This window comes from Euprymna scolopes, chromosome 7 (assembly GCF_053919585.1).
Source record: "Euprymna scolopes isolate OS-2025 chromosome 7, ASM5391958v1, whole genome shotgun sequence".
Classification (NCBI taxonomy): Eukaryota; Metazoa; Mollusca; class Cephalopoda; order Sepiida; family Sepiolidae; genus Euprymna; species Euprymna scolopes.
In genome coordinates this window covers 158091875-158110665 of record NC_136488.1, presented here as the reverse complement: position 1 = coordinate 158110665, position 18791 = coordinate 158091875, and the positions used below count along the sequence as shown (strand labels likewise).

The 18791-nt window shown below is 34.2% G+C and overlaps 1 long non-coding RNA gene across 7 annotated transcripts in view; it reads right to left on the bottom strand.

Annotated features, from left to right (window-relative positions):
- LOC145280105 (uncharacterized) overlaps nucleotides 1-18791 on the bottom strand; it is a 124349-nt gene that overhangs the window by 73344 nt on the left and 32214 nt on the right. The window contains exon 1 of one of the 7 annotated variants that reach the window (XR_013868546.1): nucleotides 2876-3399. The exons of the other annotated variants lie outside the window; for them this stretch is intronic. This is a non-coding gene — a long non-coding RNA (uncharacterized LOC145280105). Of the gene's footprint in view, nucleotides 1-2875; nucleotides 3400-18791 lie in introns of those variants that run through there. 7 annotated transcript variants of the gene reach the window in all.

The following is an 18791-nucleotide window of genomic DNA, read 5'->3' as shown; positions in this document are numbered from 1 at the left end:
AAAGCCCTCAGATTTACACATTTTGTGTTATACTGATGCCTCTTATGCCAGTCTGGAAGATGGATCTTCACAGGGCGGTTTTGTTGTCTTTATTGGAGGAAGTACTGACAAAATGGCCCCCATGTGTTGGGCGTCAAAGAAATTGGACAGAGTGACAAAAAGCCCATTGGCCTCAGAGACTCTTGCTCTGAGTGAGGGAGCTGATGCTGGTGTTTTGACTGCGGTTATGATACAAGAGGTATTTCAGTTATCTAAATTGCCAGACGTTCTCTGCAAGACAGATAATGCATCACTTGTGGAGACATTGAATTCCAACAATCTGGTAAGCGATCGACGATTGAGAATAGATGTAGCAAGGCTGAAGGAAATGAAGAGTAGAGGGGAGATACAGATAGAATGGATCAAGGGTTGTGATCAGGTCTCTGATTGTTTGACCAAGGCAGGAGCTTCGTCTGAGCTTCTAAGGGACTTGTTAAATCAGAAATAAATTATTCACTTGAGGACAGCAGCAATGTTAATGTAGACATTGGTTACCTCCCTTGCTTGTGGTGATATAAATAGGAGTCGGCCATCTTGGTTTAGTCAGTTCGTTCGTACAGTTTAGACAGACTACAAGTGTCTCAACACCCCGCCTCCCCGATTTTTTCCTGTGTCTGAAAACACACAATGCGACATACAAATATCTGTGCGTGATGTTGCCAAGCTAATTAAAAACCTTGATTCCAGTAAAGCAACTGGCCCTGACGACATTCCTATTATAGTGCTGAAAAAGCTTCAACCAGAACTAGCTCCTATACTTACAAAGCTGTTTAAGCGTTTTCTTAAGAAGAATTGCTTCCCAACACTACGGAAAACCTCATCAGTATGTCCCGTATTTAAAAATTCAGGTGATCGGCCATCTCAATACAGACCAATCAGTAAGTTTCTGGAATCTGTGTTAAATAGAAAAGTAATCAACCACCTTAGAAAAAATAACCTTCTCAGTGACATGTAATATGGTTTCCATTCTGCTAGATCTACAGCAGATGTGCTAACAGTTATATCTCATAAGATTAGCGAATTTCTTGACGGAGGCCTGCTTCCTAGGCCAATTGCCCTTGACATATCAAAGGCCTTTGATAGGGTATGGCATAAAGGTCTACTCTAAAAAATCTCCAGCTACGGTATAGTTGGATATGTCTTTTCAATTATTAAATTATTTCTCTCTGATAGGTTTATAAAAGTAGTGGTTCATGGGCAGAAAATCAGAAGTTCACAGTATTAATCCTGGGCCCAACTCTCTTCCTGATCTACATAAATGATCTCCCAAATCACACCCTAAGATCGCTTGTAGACATTTATGCTTTTTTTTCTTACAAGGTAGTCACCACTTATCAAGGCCCGGAAGCCACTCGGGGATAAGGATTATTGCGTGTACAGTATTTTGTGACCTTGTCTCTACTTTATCGTTATTTTAATGGCAAGTGCTTGTCTGAGCTCCAATCTCTGTCCCCCTCTGTCCTAACTTTCAAGAAAAACACTCGTCTAGCTGAAACCACTATCAATACTTTCCCCCATTCATTATCTGTGCCTAAACCTAAACGTAGATTCCATGAATAAAGTTTCTTTCTTAGAACTGCATGCCTGTGGAACTCTCTTCCGTTTTTCTGCTTTCCAGCTGACTACGACATGGTCGTCTATAAGTTCAACGTGAACAAGTTCTTGATGCGCCATCCCTTTACGTAATCCAATTTACCAAATTACCAGTATTAACGATTACTACGATATGTTACCTTTGACTAATGTACACTCATTAACCTTTATCCCCGAGTAGCCTTCAGACCTTGATAAATGGTGACATTATATATATATATATATATATATATATATATATATATATATATATAAAATCTTCTTATTGAAAACTTATTCAAATTTTCAAAAAGCAAACAAACCTATAAGGAAGGTATATACAATTTTAATTTAATATATATATATATATATATATATATATATATATATATATATATATATATATATATATATATATATATTAGTGATGGGACGATGACAATATTTTATTGATTCCAATACAATTACCGATTCCGATTCTTTATAAATCTCTAAATATTTAACTATAAAATTGCTATTTTCCCCCGATTACCGTATAAAACACATGCTAAATGTGCAGATATTTTCTCGGACGTAAAAACGCACTTGTGGGGGGGGGTGATCTATGTTTTTAGTTTTACTAGTTCTTTAAAATCCATAAGTATTTGTTATTTCATTACTACCAGCAGTGGAAGAGTTTGTTTGAAAGAAAATCAAATAAAAATGATAATTAAAGAATCGTTTATTGCATCGGAAAATAGGCACAATTTTTCTGATTCCGATACCGGTACCGATTCCGATACCACCAAAAGTCCGGTTATTTTCGATTTCTGATTCCGATTAATCCTCCCAACAGAATATAATCAGAGATAAACATCAATTTAATATAAATATTAATATTTATATATTAATGAATTAATCCCAACCAAATAAAAAAGCTCAATACAGACACAATAGGAAGTAGAGCTTAATATAGAGGAAAATAAAAGACTTTAAAACTTTAAATTAAAATTTACAATTAAATTTATTATTCGACAGAATACTCCAAAAACAATTTTCGAAGTCCTTATTCCATGGAGTTTCAAAGAATGTCACTCTTGCTATTCTTCTCATCAGAGGACAGAAAGAAATCAGCAAATTATATTTGTATCAAAGCTAGAATTTGCTGGTTGATGCATTAGATGAAATAACAATTTATTATATCTGGTCATAAATTGTAAGAAAAACAATGAAAAAATATATATATACATGAAACAATTAGAAAAAAAAAAAAAAACAAACAAACCGGGAATAACATTTTAGCGTGGGCAATGACTTCCTCAGTGGTAATCCAAAAGGCGAAAGAGAACTCCTTATAAGAAACAAAATATCCAGAATTATAGGTCCAAGGGCTTAAATTTCAAAATGTGAAAAATCCAGTTAACGTTCATACAAGAAGATTTTGGTCTTTTAGGTTGTATTGCGTTCACAGAAACACAGAAATGTTAATATTCAGTCAAGGAAAAAAAATGCAAATTGATAGATGACCAACGAACGTCGCTTCCATCGTAAGGAATGGCAAATTTTAAAAAAGTGATAATTGAAAATTTAGGTCAGTTAAAAAACCGGGATTGCCCGAATTGATAAATGTCAGTCTAAACAACGGAAGTGAACCAGACAACACGAATGTATCAATGTGTATTGAACAGGCTTACACTGCTGATAACATTAAAAAAGGGGGGAGTGCCAAAAGTAGTAGTAGTAGTAGTAGTAGTAGTAGTAGTAGTAACAACAACAACAATAATAATAATAATAATAATAATAATAATAATAATTATAAATAATAATATGGGAAGAAAAACAACTACACGGAAGATTCATAAGGATGACAAAAGATGAAAATAACGAAAACACTTGGACATGGATGCGAAAAGGACACATACGCCGAGAAACTTAATCCCTAATAACCGCAGCCCAAGATAACTCGATAAGAATCAATCACATCAAAGCAAAGATCTATAAAACACAAGAAAACAGCAAACACACACTCTGTGGACAAAAAGACGAAACGATAAACCCATACAGGCAAGAAGATCGGATATCGTAATAATTAACAAGAAAGAAAAATCGTAGATTTTGCTGTTCCAACCGACCACAGGGTGAATATCAAAGAAAAGGAAAAACGAAGCAAATACACAGACCTAGCCAGAGAGCTGAAAGGGATATGGAAGATGAAGAGAATCAAAACACTACATATAATAGTAGGAACACTAAGAACAATCCCGAAAAGCTTTGAAAAAAGAATGGAAGAAATTGGAATCAGAAGAATGACTGGAGCAATACAACGGACAATAATAATGAAAACAGCTGAAATATTAAGGAAAACCCTTGAATGCGGAAACTACCACACATGAGCAACAAGCGTGGACCAAACAAATAGTTGCAGAGGCAAAACATGAAGTGCTACATGGAACCAAGAACATTAAAGCCACATATCTATAAGTTTTCTACTCCCCACATTACGACATCACTGACCTCCCCTAAAAAAAAAGTGAGACCAAACAGCCAAGTAGAGTCAAGGAGGAAGGAGAGACCGAGAAGAGAGCACTGCCCAGATCTCCGCACCCAAATCGAATATCACACCTGAACTCCCCTGGAAAGATATTTGCCCCAGTCCATCCTATCAAACAAAACTCCCTCATTCCCATCTCTTTATACCCTTTTTTCGCCTCATCTTATTTGTCAACTCTAAGAACTACTTTGATCCCGAAATCGTTCTGAGTGACACACATCGATGAAGACTACATCAATCAAATTGTGGAATTGTAATTTAGCAGTTTTGAGGAGTGTTAACTCACCTCTTAACGACAGTATGTGTTAGGATTCCATCTACGCATTAAATAAGCATATAATCGTTTACCAACATAACTGGACTCGTATTAGTTGGATTATTTGGAATTCTGTTTTCATCTTGAGGGTTATTTTCACAACGTTTTGGTTGATGTAACCTTCGACCTTCTTCAGGTGTATCTTGTCGAACTTGAGAATCTTTCTGTCGAACTCGTGATTTTGTACGAAATATCGAACGGAACACTTTATTTAATCCATCGAGGGTAGTATGCTCTTGTTCCGTCACCCATAATTGGGTAGAGATCCTAAGTAATTTGCAATTGTATTTTGAGTGTCACCTGCACTGAGGATTGTATCATAAATCCCCCAAAAGAGTGTAACTCACAATTGAATTTTGCCATATAATTTCTCTAATACTTCACGGGTCTTTGCCAAAGAAGTTCGGAGGTTGCATCGAAACGTTGTGAAAATAACACTGAGAATTAGAACAGTAGTTGGAAGAATCCAAAACAGTACAAATTGTTAATCGTTATCTCAATAATTTAGAAACAAAACGACTGGATTCAGAATTAAATAACCAGAAATGGGTTAATATGCCGTAAAACCAAACAAAAAACAAATATGCCGTAAAACAAAACAAGAAACAAAAATGCTGTAAAACCAAACAAGAAACAAATATGGCGTAAAACACAACAAGAAACAAATATGCCGTAAAACCAAACAAGAAACAAATATGCCGTAAAACCAAACAAGAAACAAATATGCCGTAAAACCAAACAAGAAACAAATATGCCGTAAAACCAAACAAAAAACAAATATGCCGTAAAAACTAACCGAAACAAATATGCCATAAAACCAAACAAGAAACAAATATGCCGTAAAACCAAACAAGAAACAAATATGCCGTAAAACCAAACAAGAAACAAATATGGCGTAAAAACAAACAAAAAACAAATATGCCGTAAAACCAAACAAAAAACAAATATGCCGTAAAACCAAACAAGAAACAAATATGCCGTAAAACAAAACAAAAAACAAATATGCCGTAAAACCAAACAAGAAACAAATATGCCGTAAAACCACACAAGAAACAAATATGCCGTAAAACCAAACAAAAAACAAATATGCCGTAAAACCAAACAAGAAACAAATATGCCGTAAAACCAAACAAAAAACAAATATGCCGTAAAACCAAACAAGAAACAAATATGCTGTAAAACACAAACAAAAAAACAAATATGCCGTAAAACCAAACAAAAAACAAATATGCCGTAAAACCAAACAAAAAACAAATATGCCGTAAAAACTAACAGAAACAAATATGCCGTAAAACCAAACAAGAAACAAATATGCAGTAAAACCAAACAAAAAACAAATATGCCGTAAAACCAAACAAGAAACAAATATGCCGTAAAAACAAACAAAGAAAAATATGCCCTAAAACCAAACAAAAAAACAAATATTCCGTAAAACCAAACAAAAAAAAAAATATGCCGTAAAACCAAATAAGGAACAAATATGCCGTAAAACCAAACAAAAAACAAATATGCCGTAAAACCAAACAAGAAACAAATATGTCGTAAAACCAAACAAAAAACAAATATGCCGTAAAACCAAACAAGAAACAAATATGCCGTAAAACCAAACAAGAAACAAATATGCCGTAAAACCAAACAAGAAACAAATATGCCGTAAAACCAAACAAGAAACAAATATGCAGTAAAACCAAACAAAAAACAAATATGCCGTAAAACCAAAAAAGAAACAAATATGCCGTAAAACCGAACAAGAAACAAATATGCCATAAAACCACGCAAGAAACAAATATGCCGTAATACCAAACAAGAAACAAATATGCCGTAAAACCACGCAAGAAACAAATATGCCGTAAAACCAAACAAGAAACAAATATGCCGTAAAACCAAACAAAAAAACAAATATGCCGTAAAACCAAACAAGAAACAAATATGCCATAAAACCAAACAAAAAACAAATATGCCGTAAAACCAAACAAGAAACAAATATGCCGTAAAACCAAACAAGAAACAAATATGCCGTAAAACCACGCAAGAAACAAATATGCCGTAAAACCACGCAAGAAACAAATATTCCGTAAAACGAAACAAGAAACAAATATGCCGTAAAACCAAACAAGAAACAAATATGCCGTAAAACCACACAAGAAACAAATATGCCGTAAAACCAAACAAAAAACAAATATGCCGTAAAACCAAACAAGAAACAAATATGCCGTAAAACCAAACAAGAAACAAATATGCCGTAAAACCACACAAGAAACAAATATTCCGTAAAACCAAACAAGAAACAAATATGCCGTAAAACCAAACAAGAAACAAATATGCCGTAAAACCACACAAGAAACAAATATTCCGTAAAACCAAACAAGAAACAAATATGCCGTAAAACCAAACAAGAAACAAATATTCCGTAAAACCAAACAAAAAACAAATATGCCGTAAAACCAAACAAAAAACAAATATGCCGTAAAACCAAACAAAAAACAAATATGCCGTAAAACCAAACAAAAAACAAATATGCCGTAAAACCAAACAAAAAACAAATATGCCGTAAAACCAAACAAAAAACAAATATGCCGTAAAACCAAACAAGAAACAAATATGCCGTAAAACCAAACAAAAAACAAATATGCCGTAAAACCAAACAAAAAACAAATATGCCGTAAAACCAAACAAAAAACAAATATGCCGTAAAACCAAACAAAAAACAAATATGCCGTAAAACCAAACAAAAAACAAATATGCCGTAAAACCAAACAAAAAACAAATATGCCTTAAAACCAAACAAAAAACAAATATGCCGTAAAACCAAACAAAAAACAAATAGGCCGTAAAACCAAACAAAAAACAAATATGCCGTAAAACCAAACAAAAAACAAATATGCCGTAAAACCAAACAAAAAACAAATATGCCGTAAAACCAAACAAAAAACAAATATGCCGTAAAACCAAACAACAAACAAATATGCCTTAAAACCAAACAAAAAACAAATATGCCGTAAAACCAAACAAAAAACAAATATGCCGTAAAACCAAACAAAAAACAAATATGCCTTAAAACCAAACAAAAAACAAATATGCCGTAAAACCAAACAAAAAACAAATATGCCGTAAAACCAAACAAAAAACAAATATGCCTTAAAACCAAACAAGAAACAAATATGCCGTAAAACCAAACAAAAAACAAATATGCCGTAAAACCAAACAAAAAACAAATATGCCGTAAAACCAAACAAAAAACAAATATGCCGTAAAACCAAACAAAAAACAAATATGCCTTAAAACCAAACAAAAAACAAATATGCCGTAAAACCAAACAAAAAACAAATATGCCGTAAAACCAAACAAAAAACAAATATGCCGTAAAACCAAACAAAAAACAAATATGCCTTAAAACCAAACAAAAAACAAATATGCCGTAAAACCAAACAAAAAACAAATATGCCGTAAAACCAAACAAAAAACAAATATGCCGTAAAACCAAACAAAAAACAAATATGCCGTAAAACCAAACAAAAAACAAATATGCCGTAAAACCAAACAAAAAACAAATATGCCTTAAAACCAAACAAAAAACAAATATGCCGTAAAACCAAACAAAAAACAAATATGCCTTAAAACCAAACAAAAAACAAATATGCCTTAAAACCAAACAAAAAACAAATATGCCGTAAAACCAAACAAAAAACAAATATGCCGTAAAACCAAACAAAAAACAAATATGCCTTAAAACCAAACAAGAAACAAATATGCCGTAAAACCAAACAACAACAAATATGCCGTAAAACCAAACAAGAAACAAATATGCCTTAAAACCAAACAACAACAAATATGCCTTAAAACCAAACAAGAAACAAATATGCCGTAAAACCAAACAAAAAACAAATATGCCGTAAAACCAAACAAGAAACAAATATGCCATAAAACCAAACAACAACAAAAAAACGTTTCTGAAGTTTTTAGATGAAGATTATTTGTATTATAATTCATCGAACAACTGTTCTCATCTTGAGTTTATTTTCACAACGTTTCGATCGATATAACCTCCGACTTTCTTGTGCGCAAGGACACGTGGCTCAGTGGTTAGAGTACTGGGGAAAAATCAATTGTAAAAGTGATATTCTCCTGAAGGTTGAAGGTTCAATCCTCAGTGCAGGAGGCGACTTAAATATACATTTGCGAATTACTTAGGACCTCTATCCAGTCATGGCTGACGGAACAAGAGCATGCTATCCCCATGAAGTAAATAAAGAGGTTCACTCGAAATTCCGTCCAAATTCTCGAGTTCGACAGAAACATTCCCGAGTTTGACACGATACACCTGAAGCAGGTCGGAGGTTATATCGACCGAAACGTTGTGAAAATCACACTCAAGATGAGAACAGTAGTCCGATGAATAATAATACAAAGAAACAAATAAGTCGTCTCATAGCATTTATAATGAAAAAAAAGAAAACAAAAAAGAAAAGAAAAAAAGAAAAGAAAAAAAAAAGAAAAAGAAAAGAAAAAAAGAAAAGAAACAAAAGACGCTTTAGATATGGTTTGTCGGGTCTTGTATTCTTTTGTTGATGCTGGATGACTGATCACCGTCCTATCTAGTCAAACTGGTTTAGTCGTTAATAACAAGACTACGTCGCAGGAAGTGTTGAATTCTGTTGTATCAATAACACTATGCTAACAACGTTTTCATTATTTGTATCCGATTTAAATGTTATTCATTCGACATTATACCAACCTAAATAAAATCGATGAAGATTTTCAACAGTAAAGTCACCGTACAATAAGGTCGATTTGATACTTAGCAGATCTCGTCGCAACTGTAGAATGCGATTCTAATGAACGCTCAAAATCGACTGGCTTGAATAGCCATCCTCTTTATTTCTCTGCTTCGTTTTGGATGCGCACATTTCTTCACTTCCGAAAGCAAGTAAAGTTTTCATAGGAACGTGTTAACTCAATATTTTCCAACCAATGGAAATCGTTTCAAACCTAAAATGTAACAAGTCTGTGTGAAAATTAACAAACCTTATAAAACAATTACCTAGTCAACGAAATTAGAGTTCTTTAGAATTCTCCAGTCGGCGCACCTCGAAGACCACAAGATTGTACGACCGCAACTCCACTCTCCACCCGTCCTTTTAGTAAGAGAAAGTGAAAGGACGAATACTTCAAAACTTGCGCACATTTGCACACGCACTAACAAGAACAATGTAAACGAACACACACACACACACACACACACACACACACACACACACACACACACACACACACACACACACACACACACTGCCTAATAATTCGGGCTTGGACAACAGCATACTGTTTTCATTATTTTGACTCTCGAGTGTGTATCCGTTGATATCTTATATGCTTTTATATAGAACTAGCATTTTAGCCCGGCGTTGCCCGGGTGTTTGGATGTGTATGTTGAGCAAAAAAAAAAAAAAAAAAAATAATGAAAAAAAGTGGTAGTAGGAAGGCAGGCTCGAACCCATACCGCGAAGGAGGAGAAGAACGGGGAAAAATCCTGACGTCTTTACTGTTACAACTACTGCCAAACCGAAAGTGACCTATGTTTAAATTAAGGCTAGACAATCGAAAGGAGAGGGTTTTTAAAAAATATCGGCGAAAAACGACCCCCCATGTAGAAAAGTGCCTAGTTGAAGGTAAAGATATTAATATTTTTAGCCAATTTTTTGATATTTGTCGTCTGAAAGGTCGAACTTAAAAACGATACTGATCTTGGTAAAATCCGTCGCCTCTGTCGAAAGTTTTAGACATACATACATACATACATACATACATACAGACAGACAGACAGACAGACAGACAGACAGACAGACATGCATTTATATATTGGTAACTAAATATTTTCGATCCAAATCGATTATAAAAGCTAGCCCTATCTCTGAATACCCTTTATGTAAAATTTCAAATGTTTAGACCAGAAATTGTCTGAGTAATTTGATAGAGACCGCAGAGGTCAAATTTTTAAAAACTTTGACCCCTATTATGACTCCTTAACATTTATTCTTTTGGTCTCAAATCAAGTTATTAAGTTAGATCCATGTCCAAGGAACCTTTATCTAAAATTTCAAGTGTTTTAGACCCAAAATTGGCGGAGGAGTTTGGTAGAGTTCTCAAAGGTCAAATTGAAGATTGACCCTTAACAGCCAAATTTCTGGCCGAAAACCGATCACATAGATTTTCCCAAATCTCAGTACACTGTATATCAAATTTCGAGTCTGTAGACTAAAAATTGACAGAGTTATTGCGTAGAGAAATGTACACAGACACATAGACAGACAGACAGACACAGACACGTTCACTTTTATAGATATATAGACTAGCAGTTACGTCCGGCTTTGCTCGGGCCCTATGTACTGTTCATAAGGTTATGTGCATATGTATATATTAAAAAGTGTGAATATGTAAAGTAATGCCTTTCTGTACAATAGTCTTCCTTAACTACCATAGAGAAAAGACAGACAAACATTTTCACTTTTATAAATAGATAGATAGATAGATAGATAGATAGATAGATTGGATGCAATATATAGTAATAATTTAAAAAGTATATATATATATATATAAAAAAAAGAAAAAGACTCATGTGCCACCACCGAGAATCGAAACCAAAACGTTCAACTCACGACTTATTTTGCCTCTGGCGTTAATGACCGAGCTATGAAAACATATTTACTGCAAGGTTAAACACTTCAGCAAATCTCCTCACTAAATTAATGTACTTGCAATAACCCTTATCCCTGAGTGGCTTCCGGGCCTTGATAAGTGGTGATCACTGTGTAAAAAAAAAAACAAAAGGTCAAAAATAAAAACATGAACCAATAGCTACTACGTTATACATTCGTTTGCCAACGTTCGACCTTCACCTGCCAAATTTATTTTTTTTTAATTTTACACTTTTGCACCGATTTTTCCAGGCTAAAACTCAAATATAAAGTTTTGCATGGATTCAAATACATTATATATGAAGCTTCATGTCTGTAGACCAAAAACTCTAGGAGGAGTTTGGTAGGCAAAATTTGTTAAACAAAAATATATACGTATACATAAATATATATGGAAACAATTTTGTGTTTACTATAAACTTTTTTGCAAATATTATGCAAGTATAAATCATGTAGAATGTCTGCATGAATATAATTACACGTAATAGTTAACTAAAGATGATTATCCCATTAGAAAATCGAAGCAACTAATAGGGAATTAATTAAAATGAATGTTTAAAAGAAGATGCAAATTTGCTAGATCTTTTGCTAGTGAATGCAATTCTACGACCCATATATAAGAAAATTGTCTTTTGTCCCAAGGGTGGTTAGAAAAGATCAGAAAGAAAGACATTATCATGGGCAGCAAGTCAGTTCCTCCCCCTCCCCATAAGTCCAGAAACTCCATCTTTGTCACAGACTATTTGAGCAAGATGAACATAAAAACAGTTCCCCACGATCCCTATAATCCAGACCTTGCTCCCTGAGACTTTTGCTTAATCCCTAAGCTCAAGGAAAACCTTAGAAGCTGTCGTTTTAAGACAATTGAGGAGATGAAAAAGGCTGTGACGAGAGTTATTGACACACTTACTCAAGAGGACTTCGATGGGGCCTTCCAGAAATTGTTGAAACGGTACAACAAGTGCATTGCAGCCGGAGGAGATTACTTAGGACGGTTGGTTGGTTGGTTGTTTTGTTTTACGGCATATCAACCCTTTTCAGGTTATTTAATGCAGAATCCAGTGATTTTGAAGAAAACGTTTTTAATAGAATATATTTATTTTTTTTATATCGGTTTCCCATAGTTGGGACCCTAACAGGTACTACCACTCCGGGTCAGAGTAGACCTGGAAGCAATGGAAATTAAAAGAGTGGCTCCACACTCCCCAAAGCCCGCAAGCTGGGTCCTCGCCATCGGATATAGTTTAAGGTCATATCCAGGACCACTTAGAAGGGGACTAGAGTTTCATGTGTATACTATCAATAAAAGTGGCCATACGAAAAAAAGTCTGGAAACTTATTTAAAGCACCCCGTAAACTTTCTCAAATGAACATTTCTGACTCAAAGTAGTGTTTTCTTCTTATAAATTTATAGTTACATAAACGTTTTGTTATTTAATCAGGTTTTTCTTCATTTTTCATTTCACTTGCTATCTGGTGACCCTAAGATTTTTCAATATTTCATTTAATTCCATTTTACGAGGGTCTTTCCAAAATGGAGCAAAAGGTGGCTTAGTAGCTGAGTTCGGATCTTGTTACCCTATACTGATGATTGCGTAATGTCTGTAGGTAAAATTCAATAATTATATATATATATATATATATATATATATATATATATATATATTATTGATATACATAAATTTACAAATTTACATGGTCATGACACTGGAGAGGCTAATGTTTCGGACTAATGGTCAATGAAGAACACAAATCCTCGTAAAGCGACTTAATAAAGTTTGTCTTCCACTGAACACAAGTTCAGTGGAAGACAAACTTTACTAAGTCGCTTTACGCTTTTATGACCAACCATCTGCCTGAAACATTAGCATGTCCAGTGTCGTTACCATGTAAATTTGTCTATATCAATAAAAATATACCTTGCTCTTTTTTATTGAGCACTCTCAATAACCTCGTTGAATTCACGAGTTTTCTCTCTTAAGTACATATACATTTGTATATATATATATATATATATATATAGGCGGCAAAAATCCCCAAAAAACTCGCACTTGTAATTTTTTTTCAAAAACTACAAATTTAAGCTAAATTTAATGTAACTGTTTAAACAAATTATATCTCATTTGATTAACCTTTTATTCTTCTATAATTTTACCTGTTCATAATTGAAATATTCTAGTGTTCACGTCAATTTAGAAAAAAATACTTCAAATTTAGGAGGCAAAAAGAAAGTCCGCACAATGAAAAATTGTTATTTAAATCTCATTTTAGGACATTAATGTAACACAAATACAACAGAAACACAATGAATTAGTTAATATTTAGTAGCATAGCTCTTCTTCAATTTGACAGCCTGCAATTTTGGGAATTCCTTTAATTAGACTTCAGCAATCCTCCGGGGAAAGGGCATCTCACTTTTCTTTAATTTTTGTCCAAAGTTCTTCCAAGTTTGAAATTTTATCATTGCGTAGCTGTTGCTTGATGTACTGCCATACGGTTTCGATAGGATTGGGGTCTGGAGATTGTGCAGGCCAATCCAAACACGGAATATCATGCTCTTTCAGGAACCTATTGACATTGTCAACAGTGTGAATGGGAGCATTATCCTGCATGAAGATGGGATTATCATCCAAATTTCGACCAAAGTAGGGAAGAAAATACTCAGTCAACATATTAATGTACTTGGTATAAATTGAATTCGACCTTGCAAGGGAACTATAGGCCCTAGACCATTGGTAATAATAATATCACATACCAAACTGAATCTCCAACACTTGCAGGGTTGAAACTGAGCACCTAGTATTAAATTCTTCGTCTTTCCTCCGACGGACGTATTGTCTACCATCACTGCCTAATCTAATGAACTTGCTTTCGTCGCTAAAGAGCACTTTTTACCAATATGAAGTCATGATCTTCATTGCATCTGACGAAGGCCAGACGGCGCTTTCTGTTCTTTACAGAAATAATTGGCTTGCGTCTCGCAAATTAAATTCCCTTAACCTGTTCTTGACAGTAGAAAGAGAGCACTTTTTAACAAGATCGTACTTTGTTGGATTTGGGGATCCGTTTCAAATCTATTTCTTATGCTGTGGATCTTAATAGCATTGTCTTCCCTGTTAGAAGTAACTATATTACTGTTACATATATGTCTAGCTGGTGATCATTTAGCTATTAAAATGGACAGCTATTTAATTTATCAATGAATACAAGACACTTTATTTATAAAAAGATTTTGTTTATTTTACGATATATTTAATATACACACTTCAACACAATGACGACAGTGGGGGAGGGGGTTCGTGGTACGGGTGTTCGCAAACTTTGTGTCCCGCATCTGACTGTCTGCCTGTTGCTTTGTTCATCTCCTCTTTTTATTAATGTCTCTTCGACCTGTTAACCTATTTCCTCGCCATATTGTTATTGCACTTTTGCTGGTTTTCGGTCTGACCCATAACTGATTGACGTCATGGATCCAGGTTGCTACAAGTCCGGGGATTCCATTGTTTATTTTCCTTTGCCTAGATGTAGCTTAGGTCACCTTTTCCTGGGACCGACCGTTCTTTAATTGGCTGGAATTTCCATTGTTTATTTCTCTGCTTGCCTGGACACAGTTCCCCCGCACCCCTCCTTAACAGTACCACCAGATTTAGGGGCCTCACGAACACTGCCGGTGTTTTAGAGTTTTTGCACAGTCTTTCGTACCGTTTTCTCATCACATTTCAATCTGCAGCCGATTTCTCGATTAGATAAACAAGAAAGGTGGAGATTAATGAGCACCTGACGATCACTTAGAGAAAGTCGTGGCATATGGACTAAAGGTTACGTTGTATAACCTGGAACAACAACAATTACGATTAGAGATGCTTTGTTGCCTGTTAGTGGATATTTTAAACTGATTTAGGGGCGATAATTTAAGCTGGTTTTAAGCGAATTTGTCGCTGCGGACTTTCTTTTTGGCTCCTCAATTTGAAGTTATTTTTTTAAATTGACGTGAACACTAGAATAATTTAATCAAAAGTCAAATATGTACAGGTAAAGTTATAGAGGAATAAAAGGCGAATCAAATGAGGTATAGGTTGTTTGAACAGTTACATTAAATTTATCTTAAATTTGCATTTTTTTAAATTACAAGTAAGGATAGTCCTTTCCTTCTCATTAGAGGGTAGGATTTAGCAAAATGCGGGATCGGATTTTGCTTGCAAAAGTATTTGATGAAACTACAAGTAAGTCATATATCTTACTTGGTAACAAATAGTGAAGGAGAGAGGGAATATGGTGAGGAAAAAGATGATTTCACGTGAATGGTTATATATATATATATATATATATATATATATATATATATATATATATATATATCCAATCATATATATACATTATATATATCTATATCTACCGGTTGTATCAATTGGTTTCCTAGATGTAAATCCATTGAAACTCACGTGATTAATAAAGAATGTTCCATGCAGGACAGAGCTGGTATATAGTCTGTTTATTACACAAACATTATTGGTTACATATGTGCATATATGTTTCTGTGAAGTCTCAATTTAGGAACAACACTTCAACAGGTTAAAAAAGAATTGAAATTGAAACGAATGTCAAGACCACATTGGTTTATATATATATATATATATATATATATATATATATATATATATATATATATATATATGTGTGTGTGTGTGTGTGTGTGTGTGTGTGTGTGATAAGAATAATGGAAATAGTATTCCGACGAAATCGAGAAATAAAAAGGAATAAACCGAGTTATGTGTTCATCAACGTTTCGTCTTTATTTCATCCAGAGGAAATCTCGAAATAAAGAACGTTGACGAACACATAACTCGGTTTGTTTCGTTTTATCTCTCTCTCTCTCTCTCTCTCTCTCTCTCTCTCTCTCTCTATATATATATATATATATATATATACACACATATATATGTATATATATATATATATATATATATATATATATATAGTAATTTATAAAATATATATGGCGCCATATATATTTTATAAATTACTAACTAGCTCTACCTACGTATTGAGCACTTTTGAAGTAAATACTTAAAGTTTACGCATAAATCTATACTTTCGTATATTAATTTTATGTGAGTAAATGAAGTAGTTATATATATATATATATATATATATATATATATATATAAATTTATTTATACAAACATTGATGGTTACATATGTGCATACATGTTTCTGTAATCACCCGTTATTATGGAGACTGCGTCTTCAGGCCAAGAATTTCCCTCGGAAACACTTGGTCTGAAGACGTAGTCTCCCCAATAACGGGTGATTACAGAAACATGTATGCACATATGTAGCCATCAATGTTTGTATAAATAGATTTAATATACCTGCTCTGTTAACTCATCGACCACTTTTTGGTAGACACATGTTGTTTCAGTGGATGTACTTCTAGGAAATTAAGCTACACTGCCATAATATATATATATATATATATATATATATATATATATATATATATATATATATATATATATATATATATATATATATATACAGAAATTCTATTTTGATTTCTTTTCTTTCTTCCGGTTGCTGAGCATTCAGAGACAATAAAACTACCAGACTGTCCGTTTCATATAATTCAACTGCGTAAACACCGAAAATGTGCGGCAGAACGTGTATCTACGCGTGAGAAGGTTTTGCACGTTGTACGACAGTTGTCGCTCAGTTGTTTATTGTGCGAACAAAAAGAAAATAACTGCACATAAATACACATTGGCCATTATTACTATTATGTCGGTAAGAAACTTGTTTCAAGTGTTTTATGAATTATTTTTTATTAAGGAAAACAAGTTGCTAGTAAATATTTAAAAAAAGTTTTTGTCTTACCAAAAGCAATCAAAATAGAGCAAGGTCTCGAACACGTAGGTCTCGACCCTGGTAATGGAATGTCTTTTAAAAGTGAAGTTAATTGATTTATTTCGATGTGTTTGTGCTACGGTAAAACAACTCCGTTGTGTTGCGCGCGCGTGTGTGTATGAGTGTGTGGTGTGTGTGCATGTCCGTATGTGTGATACTGCCATCGTGGCAAAGGAGCCCCAAACGCTGTCTATTGATCGTTGTCTGGTTGTGTCTTGTTCGACACTTGTATTTTCTCGACGAACTGAACTCTGACTACTCGTCTATCCCGTCTCCTCAATATATCTATTTCCGACCGGAAATCTTAGATATTAGATATTTCTTTTAGTCACTCTCAGCTGCCCACCGAAACTGGCTTCATTCATTTTTCTTCTCATCTTATAGCTATCCGGTCACTCGCACACTAAGAGCCAACTGCCATGGTGTCATCCTGTCTAGGAAGTTCAATAGATTCCATTGTCACCCATTTATCTTACTTCTTTATCAGTTTTTCCTATTGTGAATTATTTCCTAACAACATTCTCCATGACCTTCTTTTTTTTTAGGGGGTGGGGTGAATGGGGCAATCCATAGTATCACAGCGATGCATTTTTGGCTTATAATTTTATGAGACCCAAAGTTGAACTGGTGTCTGTTACTTAAAACTAAGAGGTTACATCAAACACAGGGACGTGCTGAGGGGGTGCTAGGAGTTCCCAAGCACCTGCCCCATTTTCTCCTGCTTTAAAAGTGCAATTTTCAGAGGAATATGCTTCCCCGAGACATCGTTTTGTTTTAAACTTGAGCACATGTACTGAAAACGTTTTCGGCGCGTCACTAATCAAGCAAATAGTTTCTCTTATTAATATTAATAAGGGTCTTATAACTCTCCTTAAAATTACGCATTGCGTCTTGTTTAATCGAATTGTACGTGAAACGAAATCATTGTTCCAGAGTCTCACTTGCGACGATCGTGCGTGAAAATCATCTCATCATTATTACCACAGGAAAGAAATAACTAAAATACTGTTATTATTAATACAAGGAGGGGATAACTATAATACTGTTTTATCTACTTCAGTTAATGTATCAAACCTACGGTCTGTGGGCTACATGCGGCGCTTTGAAGGCAATCTTTTCGCCCATATAAAGGAGGCTGTAATTTCGTCACTTAACGACCAAAATTGCAATTTTTATAATTTAAACTGAAAGAAAAAAAAAACAAAAAAACAAAAAAACAACAAAAAAAAACAATGACTTCCTTTCACCAAGAACGTTCATTTGCAATTATAAACAATACATCGTATTTTATCGATTTCAAAAGTAGAAAAGACACGCGAATGTGTCTGTGGGTTAGACGGGGTCAAAATTTCACATTGTTAATCTATTTCTGCTCTATAGTTATTTTCACGGAAGGAGCTCGACTGAGTACGAATCTCTGGTTCCTCCGCGTAAAACATTTACAGCAAGAACTCTCTTACTGCTCCAATGAAAAATGTACTTTCCGTGCTTCCTCTGTTTTCAAGTGGTTTCTCTCTGTTGAATACACCACCTCGGTATTAGTTCCCTGCGAACTATCACATAATTGTTTTTAAATTCAATGTCAACAAATAATTATCATAAACCTTCCCAAAAATTATCAAACTTAGTTCATCCCCTTGATCAATTTTAGTACTTCCATAGTGTTCTTCATTTTTCGACAATCACTCATCTCATTAACTCTCTTGGCCATCGTGTGATTATCAGATAGTAAAAA